We start from the raw sequence: 14,136 nt of genomic DNA on the forward strand, positions 1-14,136 counted from the left end.
CTGTTAGTGGCTAACAATACGTAGTCTGTCATAGCCGACGAGGTGATAACAAGGAGTCGTTGGTGTGGTAGGGGTCAAGGACATGGGGGAGTTCAGGCCCTAAAGTTATGGAACTCGATATTGAAGACCGGAGGGCTGTAAGGTCTCCAAGTGGAAAATGAGTTGTTGTTCTTTCATCTGGAGCTAGAACACTGCTGCAAGCCTGAGACAGAGATGTTGGTCAGGGAACAGGGTGATGTGTTAAAGTGGCAGACAACCGCCAGGTCAGGGCCTTTTTCCTGCGGGCAGAACCGGGATGTTCTGCGAAGCAGTCACCCAGTTTATGCTTCATGCTACATTGGGGAAACGACACTGTGAGCAGCGAATGCAGTGGACTAGGTTGTGGCAAAAGTGCTGCTTTACCTGGCAGGTATGTTTGAGCCCTTGGATATTCAGGAGGGAGCCGGTAAATGGGCAGGTGTTGCACATTCGGCAGTTTCAGGCGAAAGCGACTTGGCACTATGGGAGGTGGGTGTGGGGTGTTGCGAGTGAAGGAAGAGTGGACCCGAAGTGTAACCCCTGGCACAACGGGTGCGTGTTGGGACCATAACCCACTCTCTCCTATTCACTCAATGTCGTCTTTAGCAGCTTTCCCTTATAACTGCGCTCTGTTCTGCACCTCGCCTTCTCATCTGCTTCCGAAAAAAGGCTTGGACATAAATATTTCACAGTGATATACTGGCCCAATGTGCACAGTCGAGTTGATACACTCGTGGAGATCTGCGTGGTCTTCTCCTGTTCTCTGTATCCCATGGTGAGGAGGGTAATGCTTGTCACTGGCCGCTCGGGTGTCATAGAAAAATTTCAAAACAAAATGTTTGAATTGTCTGCCAGTGGAGAGAGCCCGGTTCCTGGGGACGTGACAAACAGCAGCAGGGAGACTGAATGAGAAGCAGCTGTTCGGGAAACCCTTTGCCGCTAGCAATTCTTAGAGCACACGGATCCCACCGATTGTGAATAACCTCAGAGAGAGAGAGAGACAGGCAAACGGCGTGGATTCGATGGGTTGAACGGCTTGTGTCTACTCGAGAATGGTGCTACGTGTTTATGCCATCCCACTGCCTGTCTCTGGGACAGAGAGGCTGAGGGAGCAAAACTGGTTCATTTTTAACCGTCCCTTCCGTGTTGGACTGCCTGCAGTCCCTCAGCTCAGGGCCGTGGGGAGGACTCTCAGTGAGTGAAGGTTTCACTCGGATTCTCTTCATCTGGGACACTTGGGGCTCAGATGTTAACTGCTGCGCGGTAGCAACAAAGAAAGCGATGCCCACTTTGCTATAGACTTTCCGTAAGATTGCTGCGTGAAGACGATTTCTGAACACCAAGAAGGCTGCACAACAATGTGAATTTACCTGGGCGAAGAGTCCTCGGTGTCCATTTCTTTCTGTCCTTCCAGCACAGCATCTTTCCATCTCTCAGATAACAGACCTTTGGAGAAAGTTCACAATCAAAGTTGTTCATGTTCCCCGCATTAATGCAACTGACACCTCTCACCCCAACGGTTTCAGAGAGTGAGAGAGAGAGAGAGAGAGAGAGACTCTACCCGCCCCCACCCTACACCACGCCCCACCCCACCCCAGAACAACGTGCAAGTAGAAATAAATTGGTTTAATTATCGAGCAGTGGAGATAGTCCAGTTCCTGGGGATGAGACAAACATCAGCGCCCCGGGGACAGAATGACAAGCAGAAGTTCTGGAAACGCTTTGCTGCTTGCAATTCTTGGAGCAATGTGGAATGTACTTCACACTGAGCAACTTTCAGCTGGCTCAGAGTCTCCAATGTACATTGCTGTGTTTGCCGCCAGCTCAGAGAGAGAGAACAATAGGAAGGACGTAGGAGTGAATAACGATCCGCGTGAGAGGGCGAATAGCTGCTCATGGAGACTGTTAGTGGCTAACAATACGTAGTCTGTCATAGCCGACGAGGTGATAACAAGGAGTCGTTGGTGTGGTAGGGGTCAAGGACATGGGGGAGTTCAGGCCCTAAAGTTATGGAACTCGATATTGAAGACCGGAGGGCTGTAAGGTCTCCAAGTGGAAAATGAGTTGTTGTTCTTTCATCTGGAGCTAGAACACTGCTGCAAGCCTGAGACAGAGATGTTGGTCAGGGAACAGGGTGATGTGTTAAAGTGGCAGACAACCGCCAGGTCAGGGCCTTTTTCCTGCGGGCAGAACCGGGATGTTCTGCGAAGCAGTCACCCAGTTTATGCTTCATGCTACATTGGGGAAACGACACTGTGAGCAGCGAATGCAGTGGACTAGGTTGTGGCAAAAGTGCTGCTTTACCTGGCAGGTATGTTTGAGCCCTTGGATATTCAGGAGGGAGCCGGTAAATGGGCAGGTGTTGCACATTCGGCAGTTTCAGGCGAAAGCGACTTGGCACTATGGGAGGTGGGTGTGGGGTGTTGCGAGTGAAGGAAGAGTGGACCCGAAGTGTAACCCCTGGCACAACGGGTGCGTGTTGGGACCATAACCCACTCTCTCCTATTCACTCAATGTCGTCTTTAGCAGCTTTCCCTTATAACTGCGCTCTGTTCTGCACCTCGCCTTCTCATCTGCTTCCGAAAAAAGGCTTGGACATAAATATTTCACAGTGATATACTGGCCCAATGTGCACAGTCGAGTTGATACACTCGTGGAGATCTGCGTGGTCTTCTCCTGTTCTCTGTATCCCATGGTGAGGAGGGTAATGCTTGTCACTGGCCGCTCGGGTGTCATAGAAAAATTTCAAAACAAAATGTTTGAATTGTCTGCCAGTGGAGAGAGCCCGGTTCCTGGGGACGTGACAAACAGCAGCAGGGAGACTGAATGAGAAGCAGCTGTTCGGGAAACCCTTTGCCGCTAGCAATTCTTAGAGCAATCTCAAATGTATTTCATAGTGAGCACGTCTCAGGTCACTCAAGCGGTGTGGGGCATCGGTGTGGGGCATCGGTCGTGGGCCGGCTCTCTGGCTCGTTGGTCTAGGCGTATGATTCTCGCTTTGGGTGCTTCACTGTGATGAGTTGCGAGAGGTCCCGGGTTCAAATCCCGGACGAGCCCGAGGTTTTTCTAAAACTTGACTTGTGCAAAACTGCCTGATTAATTTTCTCAAAAAGCACCTTGGTGAAACGAGGTTGGGCTGTCTGGAGTACGGACAAGGCAGAAAACAGGGAAGTGAAATGGTTGGATGTCGTGTCGAACAGGTTGACGTGAGCTGTGCGGTGTTCGGGGAATGTCAGCAATGAAGGTAGATTGGAAAATTGGGACAGCTCTCCTCGGAGAACCGAAGTTTTCCAAGTCATGAGGGACCTAGAAACAGGAAATAATGTTGTGAAAATGTTCCCACACCTGAAAGGTCCACAACGATTCGGCCGAATTTTAAGGTCACCAGGAAAACAAGTAAAAATGACAGGAGGAAGAACGTTTTCGTACAGGGAGTGGTTAGTGTCAGTAAGTCCCTGTCGGACATTGACAAAGAGGAAGATTCAATGAACACAAAAGGGAATTCGGTGGTCACGTTCAGATGTGCAGATTTACGCTGAGAATGCGAGAGAATGAAACGAATAGACACACGTTGACTGAAGTATAGAACCAGCAGAGCGAAGGTGGGCCGCATGGCCTCCGTCTGCGCTGCGACACATGTTGTGATTCAGTGTGAAATCACAGTTCGACCGACAGAATGTGGGAATTTAGTAAAAACGTTTCTATTTACACAGCCTCCGTACGTCTGCGAAACAGCATATCACACGACAGCAGCGGAGGTCTTTGACATCAGTCTCGAACGTGCGAGCCGCGTGCCAGATGAAAAGCTGAATCGCTCTGTGGACCGGGCCCGGAGCGTGGCAGCAGAGTGGCGCAGCGGGAGCGTGCTGGGCCCATAACCCAGAGGTCGATGGATCGAAACCATCCTCTGCTATTATTCAATGTCACCTCGAGCTGATTTCCTTTGGATCGGTGCTCTCTTCTGCCAGCTGCATACCCGAATGGCAAATCCACTCCATGCAAGGTGCGTGGTTTTAGAGGTCTCAGTGGCATTCTGTTGTTCGGCGGTTTTTATTCTGAACTGGATCGCAAAACCAGTTCTCTGCGATGCCAATCAGTTAGTCAAGTTGAAACAAATGTCTTGCGGTTTCGTCCATTCCCTGCAGTAATTCGCTACCCTGGTTCAGACGTGAATGACAAGCATGTCAAAAACCTCATCACGACTCAGACACAGTTCCCCCACGATTAGGACGGATCCCACCGATTGTGAATAACCTCAGAGAGAGAGAGAGACAGGCAAACGGCGTGGATTCGATGGGTTGAACGGCTTGTGTCTACTCGAGAATGGTGCTACGTGTTTATGCCATCCCACTGCCTGTCTCTGGGACAGAGAGGCTGAGGGAGCAAAACTGGTTCATTTTTAACCGTCCCTTCCGTGTTGGACTGCCTGCAGTCCCTCAGCTCAGGGCCGTGGGGAGGACTCTCAGTGAGTGAAGGTTTCACTCGGATTCTCTTCATCTGGGACACTTGGGGCTCAGATGTTAACTGCTGCGCGGTAGCAACAAAGAAAGCGATGCCCACTTTGCTATAGACTTTCCGTAAGATTGCTGCGTGAAGACGATTTCTGAACACCAAGAAGGCTGCACAACAATGTGAATTTACCTGGGCGAAGAGTCCTCGGTGTCCATTTCTTTCTGTCCTTCCAGCACAGCATCTTTCCATCTCTCAGATAACAGACCTTTGGAGAAAGTTCACAATCAAAGTTGTTCATGTTCCCCGCATTAATGCAACTGACACCTCTCACCCCAACGGTTTCAGAGAGTGAGAGAGAGAGAGAGAGAGAGAGACTCTACCCGCCCCCACCCTACACCACGCCCCACCCCACCCCAGAACAACGTGCAAGTAGAAATAAATTGGTTTAATTATCGAGCAGTGGAGATAGTCCAGTTCCTGGGGATGAGACAAACATCAGCGCCCCGGGGACAGAATGACAAGCAGAAGTTCTGGAAACGCTTTGCTGCTTGCAATTCTTGGAGCAATGTGGAATGTACTTCACACTGAGCAACTTTCAGCTGGCTCAGAGTCTCCAATGTACATTGCTGTGTTTGCCGCCAGCTCAGAGAGAGAGAACAATAGGAAGGACGTAGGAGTGAATAACGATCCGCGTGAGAGGGCGAATAGCTGCTCATGGAGACTGTTAGTGGCTAACAATACGTAGTCTGTCATAGCCGACGAGGTGATAACAAGGAGTCGTTGGTGTGGTAGGGGTCAAGGACATGGGGGAGTTCAGGCCCTAAAGTTATGGAACTCGATATTGAAGACCGGAGGGCTGTAAGGTCTCCAAGTGGAAAATGAGTTGTTGTTCTTTCATCTGGAGCTAGAACACTGCTGCAAGCCTGAGACAGAGATGTTGGTCAGGGAACAGGGTGATGTGTTAAAGTGGCAGACAACCGCCAGGTCAGGGCCTTTTTCCTGCGGGCAGAACCGGGATGTTCTGCGAAGCAGTCACCCAGTTTATGCTTCATGCTACATTGGGGAAACGACACTGTGAGCAGCGAATGCAGTGGACTAGGTTGTGGCAAAAGTGCTGCTTTACCTGGCAGGTATGTTTGAGCCCTTGGATATTCAGGAGGGAGCCGGTAAATGGGCAGGTGTTGCACATTCGGCAGTTTCAGGCGAAAGCGACTTGGCACTATGGGAGGTGGGTGTGGGGTGTTGCGAGTGAAGGAAGAGTGGACCCGAAGTGTAACCCCTGGCACAACGGGTGCGTGTTGGGACCATAACCCACTCTCTCCTATTCACTCAATGTCGTCTTTAGCAGCTTTCCCTTATAACTGCGCTCTGTTCTGCACCTCGCCTTCTCATCTGCTTCCGAAAAAAGGCTTGGACATAAATATTTCACAGTGATATACTGGCCCAATGTGCACAGTCGAGTTGATACACTCGTGGAGATCTGCGTGGTCTTCTCCTGTTCTCTGTATCCCATGGTGAGGAGGGTAATGCTTGTCACTGGCCGCTCGGGTGTCATAGAAAAATTTCAAAACAAAATGTTTGAATTGTCTGCCAGTGGAGAGAGCCCGGTTCCTGGGGACGTGACAAACAGCAGCAGGGAGACTGAATGAGAAGCAGCTGTTCGGGAAACCCTTTGCCGCTAGCAATTCTTAGAGCAATCTCAAATGTATTTCATAGTGAGCACGTCTCAGGTCACTCAAGCGGTGTGGGGCATCGGTCGTGGGCCGGCTCTCTGGCTCGTTGGTCTAGGCGTATGATTCTCGCTTTGGGTGCTTCACTGTGATGAGTTGCGAGAGGTCCCGGGTTCAAATCCCGGACGAGCCCGAGGTTTTTCTAAAACTTGACTTGTGCAAAACTGCCTGATTAATTTTCTCAAAAAGCACCTTGGTGAAACGAGGTTGGGCTGTCTGGAGTACGGACAAGGCAGAAAACAGGGAAGTGAAATGGTTGGATGTCGTGTCGAACAGGTTGACGTGAGCTGTGCGGTGTTCGGGGAATGTCAGCAATGAAGGTAGATTGGAAAATTGGGACAGCTCTCCTCGGAGAACCGAAGTTTTCCAAGTCATGAGGGACCTAGAAACAGGAAATAATGTTGTGAAAATGTTCCCACACCTGAAAGGTCCACAACGATTCGGCCGAATTTTAAGGTCACCAGGAAAACAAGTAAAAATGACAGGAGGAAGAACGTTTTCGTACAGGGAGTGGTTAGTGTCAGTAAGTCCCTGTCGGACATTGACAAAGAGGAAGATTCAATGAACACAAAAGGGAATTCGGTGGTCACGTTCAGATGTGCAGATTTACGCTGAGAATGCGAGAGAATGAAACGAATAGACACACGTTGACTGAAGTATAGAACCAGCAGAGCGAAGGTGGGCCGCATGGCCTCCGTCTGCGCTGCGACACATGTTGTGATTCAGTGTGAAATCACAGTTCGACCGACAGAATGTGGGAATTTAGTAAAAACGTTTCTATTTACACAGCCTCCGTACGTCTGCGAAACAGCATATCACACGACAGCAGCGGAGGTCTTTGACATCAGTCTCGAACGTGCGAGCCGCGTGCCAGATGAAAAGCTGAATCGCTCTGTGGACCGGGCCCGGAGCGTGGCAGCAGAGTGGCGCAGCGGGAGCGTGCTGGGCCCATAACCCAGAGGTCGATGGATCGAAACCATCCTCTGCTATTATTCAATGTCACCTCGAGCTGATTTCCTTTGGATCGGTGCTCTCTTCTGCCAGCTGCATACCCGAATGGCAAATCCACTCCATGCAAGGTGCGTGGTTTTAGAGGTCTCAGTGGCATTCTGTTGTTCGGCGGTTTTTATTCTGAACTGGATCGCAAAACCAGTTCTCTGCGATGCCAATCAGTTAGTCAAGTTGAAACAAATGTCTTGCGGTTTCGTCCATTCCCTGCAGTAATTCGCTACCCTGGTTCAGACGTGAATGACAAGCATGTCAAAAACCTCATCACGACTCAGACACAGTTCCCCCACGATTAGGACGGATCCCACCGATTGTGAATAACCTCAGAGAGAGAGAGAGACAGGCAAACGGCGTGGATTCGATGGGTTGAACGGCTTGTGTCTACTCGAGAATGGTGCTACGTGTTTATGCCATCCCACTGCCTGTCTCTGGGACAGAGAGGCTGAGGGAGCAAAACTGGTTCATTTTTAACCGTCCCTTCCGTGTTGGACTGCCTGCAGTCCCTCAGCTCAGGGCCGTGGGGAGGACTCTCAGTGAGTGAAGGTTTCACTCGGATTCTCTTCATCTGGGACACTTGGGGCTCAGATGTTAACTGCTGCGCGGTAGCAACAAAGAAAGCGATGCCCACTTTGCTATAGACTTTCCGTAAGATTGCTGCGTGAAGACGATTTCTGAACACCAAGAAGGCTGCACAACAATGTGAATTTACCTGGGCGAAGAGTCCTCGGTGTCCATTTCTTTCTGTCCTTCCAGCACAGCATCTTTCCATCTCTCAGATAACAGACCTTTGGAGAAAGTTCACAATCAAAGTTGTTCATGTTCCCCGCATTAATGCAACTGACACCTCTCACCCCAACGGTTTCAGAGAGTGAGAGAGAGAGAGAGAGAGAGAGACTCTACCCGCCCCCCCCCCACACCACGCCCCACCCCCACCCCAGAACAACGTGCAAGTAGAAATAAATTGGTTTAATTATCGAGCAGTGGAGATAGTCCAGTTCCTGGGGATGAGACAAACATCAGCGCCCCGGGGACAGAATGACAAGCAGAAGTTCTGGAAACGCTTTGCTGCTTGCAATTCTTGGAGCAATGTGGAATGTACTTCACACTGAGCAACTTTCAGCTGGCTCAGAGTCTCCAATGTACATTGCTGTGTTTGCCGCCAGCTCAGAGAGAGAGAACAATAGGAAGGACGTAGGAGTGAATAACGATCCGCGTGAGAGGGCGAATAGCTGCTCATGGAGACTGTTAGTGGCTAACAATACGTAGTCTGTCATAGCCGACGAGGTGATAACAAGGAGTCGTTGGTGTGGTAGGGGTCAAGGACATGGGGGAGTTCAGGCCCTAAAGTTATGGAACTCGATATTGAAGACCGGAGGGCTGTAAGGTCTCCAAGTGGAAAATGAGTTGTTGTTCTTTCATCTGGAGCTAGAACACTGCTGCAAGCCTGAGACAGAGATGTTGGTCAGGGAACAGGGTGATGTGTTAAAGTGGCAGACAACCGCCAGGTCAGGGCCTTTTTCCTGCGGGCAGAACCGGGATGTTCTGCGAAGCAGTCACCCAGTTTATGCTTCATGCTACATTGGGGAAACGACACTGTGAGCAGCGAATGCAGTGGACTAGGTTGTGGCAAAAGTGCTGCTTTACCTGGCAGGTATGTTTGAGCCCTTGGATATTCAGGAGGGAGCCGGTAAATGGGCAGGTGTTGCACATTCGGCAGTTTCAGGCGAAAGCGACTTGGCACTATGGGAGGTGGGTGTGGGGTGTTGCGAGTGAAGGAAGAGTGGACCCGAAGTGTAACCCCTGGCACAACGGGTGCGTGTTGGGACCATAACCCACTCTCTCCTATTCACTCAATGTCGTCTTTAGCAGCTTTCCCTTATAACTGCGCTCTGTTCTGCACCTCGCCTTCTCATCTGCTTCCGAAAAAAGGCTTGGACATAAATATTTCACAGTGATATACTGGCCCAATGTGCACAGTCGAGTTGATACACTCGTGGAGATCTGCGTGGTCTTCTCCTGTTCTCTGTATCCCATGGTGAGGAGGGTAATGCTTGTCACTGGCCGCTCGGGTGTCATAGAAAAATTTCAAAACAAAATGTTTGAATTGTCTGCCAGTGGAGAGAGCCCGGTTCCTGGGGACGTGACAAACAGCAGCAGGGAGACTGAATGAGAAGCAGCTGTTCGGGAAACCCTTTGCCGCTAGCAATTCTTAGAGCACACGGATCCCACCGATTGTGAATAACCTCAGAGAGAGAGAGAGACAGGCAAACGGCGTGGATTCGATGGGTTGAACGGCTTGTGTCTACTCGAGAATGGTGCTACGTGTTTATGCCATCCCACTGCCTGTCTCTGGGACAGAGAGGCTGAGGGAGCAAAACTGGTTCATTTTTAACCGTCCCTTCCGTGTTGGACTGCCTGCAGTCCCTCAGCTCAGGGCCGTGGGGAGGACTCTCAGTGAGTGAAGGTTTCACTCGGATTCTCTTCATCTGGGACACTTGGGGCTCAGATGTTAACTGCTGCGCGGTAGCAACAAAGAAAGCGATGCCCACTTTGCTATAGACTTTCCGTAAGATTGCTGCGTGAAGACGATTTCTGAACACCAAGAAGGCTGCACAACAATGTGAATTTACCTGGGCGAAGAGTCCTCGGTGTCCATTTCTTTCTGTCCTTCCAGCACAGCATCTTTCCATCTCTCAGATAACAGACCTTTGGAGAAAGTTCACAATCAAAGTTGTTCATGTTCCCCGCATTAATGCAACTGACACCTCTCACCCCAACGGTTTCAGAGAGTGAGAGAGAGAGAGAGAGAGAGAGACTCTACCCCGCCCCCACCCTACACCACGCCCCACCCCACCCCAGAACAACGTGCAAGTAGAAATAAATTGGTTTAATTATCGAGCAGTGGAGATAGTCCAGTTCCTGGGGATGAGACAAACATCAGCGCCCCGGGGACAGAATGACAAGCAGAAGTTCTGGAAACGCTTTGCTGCTTGCAATTCTTGGAGCAATGTGGAATGTACTTCACACTGAGCAACTTTCAGCTGGCTCAGAGTCTCCAATGTACATTGCTGTGTTTGCCGCCAGCTCAGAGAGAGAGAACAATAGGAAGGACGTAGGAGTGAATAACGATCCGCGTGAGAGGGCGAATAGCTGCTCATGGAGACTGTTAGTGGCTAACAATACGTAGTCTGTCATAGCCGACGAGGTGATAACAAGGAGTCGTTGGTGTGGTAGGGGTCAAGGACATGGGGGAGTTCAGGCCCTAAAGTTATGGAACTCGATATTGAAGACCGGAGGGCTGTAAGGTCTCCAAGTGGAAAATGAGTTGTTGTTCTTTCATCTGGAGCTAGAACACTGCTGCAAGCCTGAGACAGAGATGTTGGTCAGGGAACAGGGTGATGTGTTAAAGTGGCAGACAACCGCCAGGTCAGGGCCTTTTTCCTGCGGGCAGAACCGGGATGTTCTGCGAAGCAGTCACCCAGTTTATGCTTCATGCTACATTGGGGAAACGACACTGTGAGCAGCGAATGCAGTGGACTAGGTTGTGGCAAAAGTGCTGCTTTACCTGGCAGGTATGTTTGAGCCCTTGGATATTCAGGAGGGAGCCGGTAAATGGGCAGGTGTTGCACATTCGGCAGTTTCAGGCGAAAGCGACTTGGCACTATGGGAGGTGGGTGTGGGGTGTTGCGAGTGAAGGAAGAGTGGACCCGAAGTGTAACCCCTGGCACAACGGGTGCGTGTTGGGACCATAACCCACTCTCTCCTATTCACTCAATGTCGTCTTTAGCAGCTTTCCCTTATAACTGCGCTCTGTTCTGCACCTCGCCTTCTCATCTGCTTCCGAAAAAAGGCTTGGACATAAATATTTCACAGTGATATACTGGCCCAATGTGCACAGTCGAGTTGATACACTCGTGGAGATCTGCGTGGTCTTCTCCTGTTCTCTGTATCCCATGGTGAGGAGGGTAATGCTTGTCACTGGCCGCTCGGGTGTCATAGAAAAATTTCAAAACAAAATGTTTGAATTGTCTGCCAGTGGAGAGAGCCCGGTTCCTGGGGACGTGACAAACAGCAGCAGGGAGACTGAATGAGAAGCAGCTGTTCGGGAAACCCTTTGCCGCTAGCAATTCTTAGAGCAATCTCAAATGTATTTCATAGTGAGCACGTCTCAGGTCACTCAAGCGGTGTGGGGCATCGGTGTGGGGCATCGGTCGTGGGCCGGCTCTCTGGCTCGTTGGTCTAGGCGTATGATTCTCGCTTTGGGTGCTTCACTGTGATGAGTTGCGAGAGGTCCCGGGTTCAAATCCCGGACGAGCCCGAGGTTTTTCTAAAACTTGACTTGTGCAAAACTGCCTGATTAATTTTCTCAAAAAGCACCTTGGTGAAACGAGGTTGGGCTGTCTGGAGTACGGACAAGGCAGAAAACAGGGAAGTGAAATGGTTGGATGTCGTGTCGAACAGGTTGACGTGAGCTGTGCGGTGTTTGGGGAATGTCAGCAATGAAGGTAGATTGGAAAATTGGGACAGCTCTCCTCGGAGAACCGAAGTTTTCCAAGTCATGAGGGACCTAGAAACAGGAAATAATGTTGTGAAAATGTTCCCACACCTGAAAGGTCCACAACGATTCGGCAGAATTTTAAGGTCACCAGGAAAACAAGTAAAAATGACAGGAGGAAGAACGTTTTCGTACAGGGAGTGGTTAGTGTCAGTAAGTCCCTGTCGGACATAGACAAAGAGGAAGATTCAATGAACACAAAAGGGAATTCGGTGGTCACGTTCAGATGTGCAGATTTACGCTGAGAATGAAACGAATAGACACACGTTGACTGAAGTATAGAACCAGCAGAGCGAAGGTGGGCCGCATGGCCTCCGTCTGCGCTGCGACACATGTTGTGATTCAGTGTGAAATCACATCACAGTTCGACCAACAGAATGTGGGAATTTAGTAAAAACGTTTCTATTTACACAGCCTCCGTACGTCTGCGAAACAGCATATCACACGACAGCAGCGGAGGTCTTTGACATCAGTCTCGAACGTGCGAGCCGCGTGCCAGATTAAAAGCTGAATCGCTCTGTGGACAGGGCCTCAGAGCGTGGCAGCAGAGTGGCGCAGCGGGAGCGTGCTGGGCCCATAACCCAGAGGTCGATGGATCGAAACCATCCTCTGCTATTATTCAATGTCACCTCGAGCTGATTTCCTTTGGATCGGTGCTCTCTTCTGCCAGCTGCATACCCGAATGGCATGTACTCGCCAAATCCACTCCATGCAAGGTGCGTGGTTTTCGAGGTCTCAGTGGCATTCTGTTGTTCGGCGGTTTTTATTCTGAACTGGATCGCAAAACCAGTTCTCTGCGATGCCAATCAGCTGGTCAAGTTGAAACAAATGTCTTGCGGTTTCGTCCATTCCCTGCAGTAATTCGCTACCCTGGTTCAGACGTGAATGACAAGCATGTCAAAAACCTCATCACGACTCAGACACAGTTCCCCCACGATTAGGACGGATCCCACCGATTGTGAATAACCTCAGAGAGAGAGAGAGAGAGAGAGAGAGACAGGCAATCGGCGTGGATTCGATGGGTTGAACGGCTTGTGTCTACGCGAGAATGGTGCTACGTGTTTATGGCGTCCCACTGCCTGTCTCTGGGACAGAGAGGCTGAGGGAGCAAAACTGGTTCATTTTTAACCGTCCCTTCCGTGTTGGACTGCCTGCAGTCCCTCAGCTCAGGGCCGTGGGGAGGACTCTCAGTGAGTGAAGGTTTCACTCGGAGTCTCTTCATCTGGGACACTTGGGGCTCAGATGTTAACTGCTGCGCGGTAGCAACAAAGAAAGCGATGCCCACTTTGCTATAGACTTTCCGTAAGATTGCTGCGTGAAGACGATTTCTGAACACCAAGAAGGCTGCACAACAATGTGAATTTACCTGGGCGAAGAGTCCTCGGTGTCCATTTCTCTCTGTCCTTCCAGCACAGCATCTTTCTATCTCTCCGATAACAGACCTTTGGAGAAAGTTCACAATCAAAGTTGTTCATCTTCCCCGCATTAATGCAACTGACACCTCTCACCCCAACGGTTTCAGAGAGTGAGAGAGAGAGAGAGAGAGAGAGAGACTCTACCCGCCCCCACCCTACACCCCGCCCCCCCCCCCCCACCCCAGAACAACGTGCAAGTAGAAATAAATTGGTTTAATTATCGAGGAGTGGAGATAGTCCAGTTCCTGGGGATGAGACAAACATCATCGCCCCGGGGACAAAATGACAAGCAGAAGTTCTGGAAACGCTTTGCTGCTTGCAATTCTTGGAGCAATGTGGAATGTACTTCACACTGAGCAACTTTCAGCTGGCTCAGAGTCTCCAATGTACATTGCTGTGTTTGCCGCCAGCTCAGAGAGAGAGAACAATAGGAAGGACGTAGGAGTGAATAACGATCCGCGTGAGAGGGCGAATAGCTGCTCATGGAGACTGTTAGTGGCTAACAATACGTAGTGTGTCATAGCCGACGAGGTGATAACAAGGAGTCGTTTGTGTGGTAGGGGTCAAGGACATGGGGGAGTTCAGGCCCTAAAGTTATGGAACTCGATATTGAAGACCGGAGGGCTGTCAGGTCTCCAAGTGGAAAATGAGTCGTTGTTCTTTCATCTGGAGCTAGAACACTGCTGCAAGCCTGAGACAGAGATGTTGGTCAGGGAACAGGGTGATGTGTTAAAGTGGCAGACAACCGCCAGGTCAGGGCCTTTTTCCTGCGGGCAGAACCGGGATGTTCTGCGAAGCAGTCACCCAGTTTATGCTTCATGCTACATTGGGGAAACGACACTGTGAGCAGCGAATGCAGTGGACTAGGTTGTGGCAAAAGTGCTGCTTCACCTGGCAGGTATGTTTGAGCCCTTGGATATTCAGGAGGGAGCCGGTAAATGGGCAGGTGTTACACATT

General features: G+C 50.4%; 3 non-coding genes across 3 annotated transcripts; all 3 read left to right on the forward strand.

Annotated features, from left to right (window-relative positions):
• Positions 1-3,859: 3,859 nt before the first annotated feature.
• trnam-cau (transfer RNA methionine (anticodon CAU)) lies at positions 3,860-3,931 on the forward strand. Its single transcript has one exon. It is a non-coding gene; the product is annotated as a tRNA-Met (tRNA).
• A 3,186-nt stretch (positions 3,932-7,117) lies between these two features.
• trnam-cau (transfer RNA methionine (anticodon CAU)) lies at positions 7,118-7,189 on the forward strand. The gene has a single exon. It is a non-coding gene; the product is annotated as a tRNA-Met (tRNA).
• Positions 7,190-12,306: 5,117 nt separating this feature from the next.
• Positions 12,307-12,378, forward strand: trnam-cau (transfer RNA methionine (anticodon CAU)). The gene has a single exon. It is a non-coding gene; the product is annotated as a tRNA-Met (tRNA).
• Positions 12,379-14,136: the final 1,758 nt, after the last annotated feature.

The sequence above is a fragment of the Hemiscyllium ocellatum genome, unplaced genomic scaffold, assembly GCF_020745735.1.
Source record: "Hemiscyllium ocellatum isolate sHemOce1 unplaced genomic scaffold, sHemOce1.pat.X.cur. scaffold_1503_pat_ctg1, whole genome shotgun sequence".
In the NCBI taxonomy this organism is placed as follows: Eukaryota; Metazoa; Chordata; class Chondrichthyes; order Orectolobiformes; family Hemiscylliidae; genus Hemiscyllium; species Hemiscyllium ocellatum.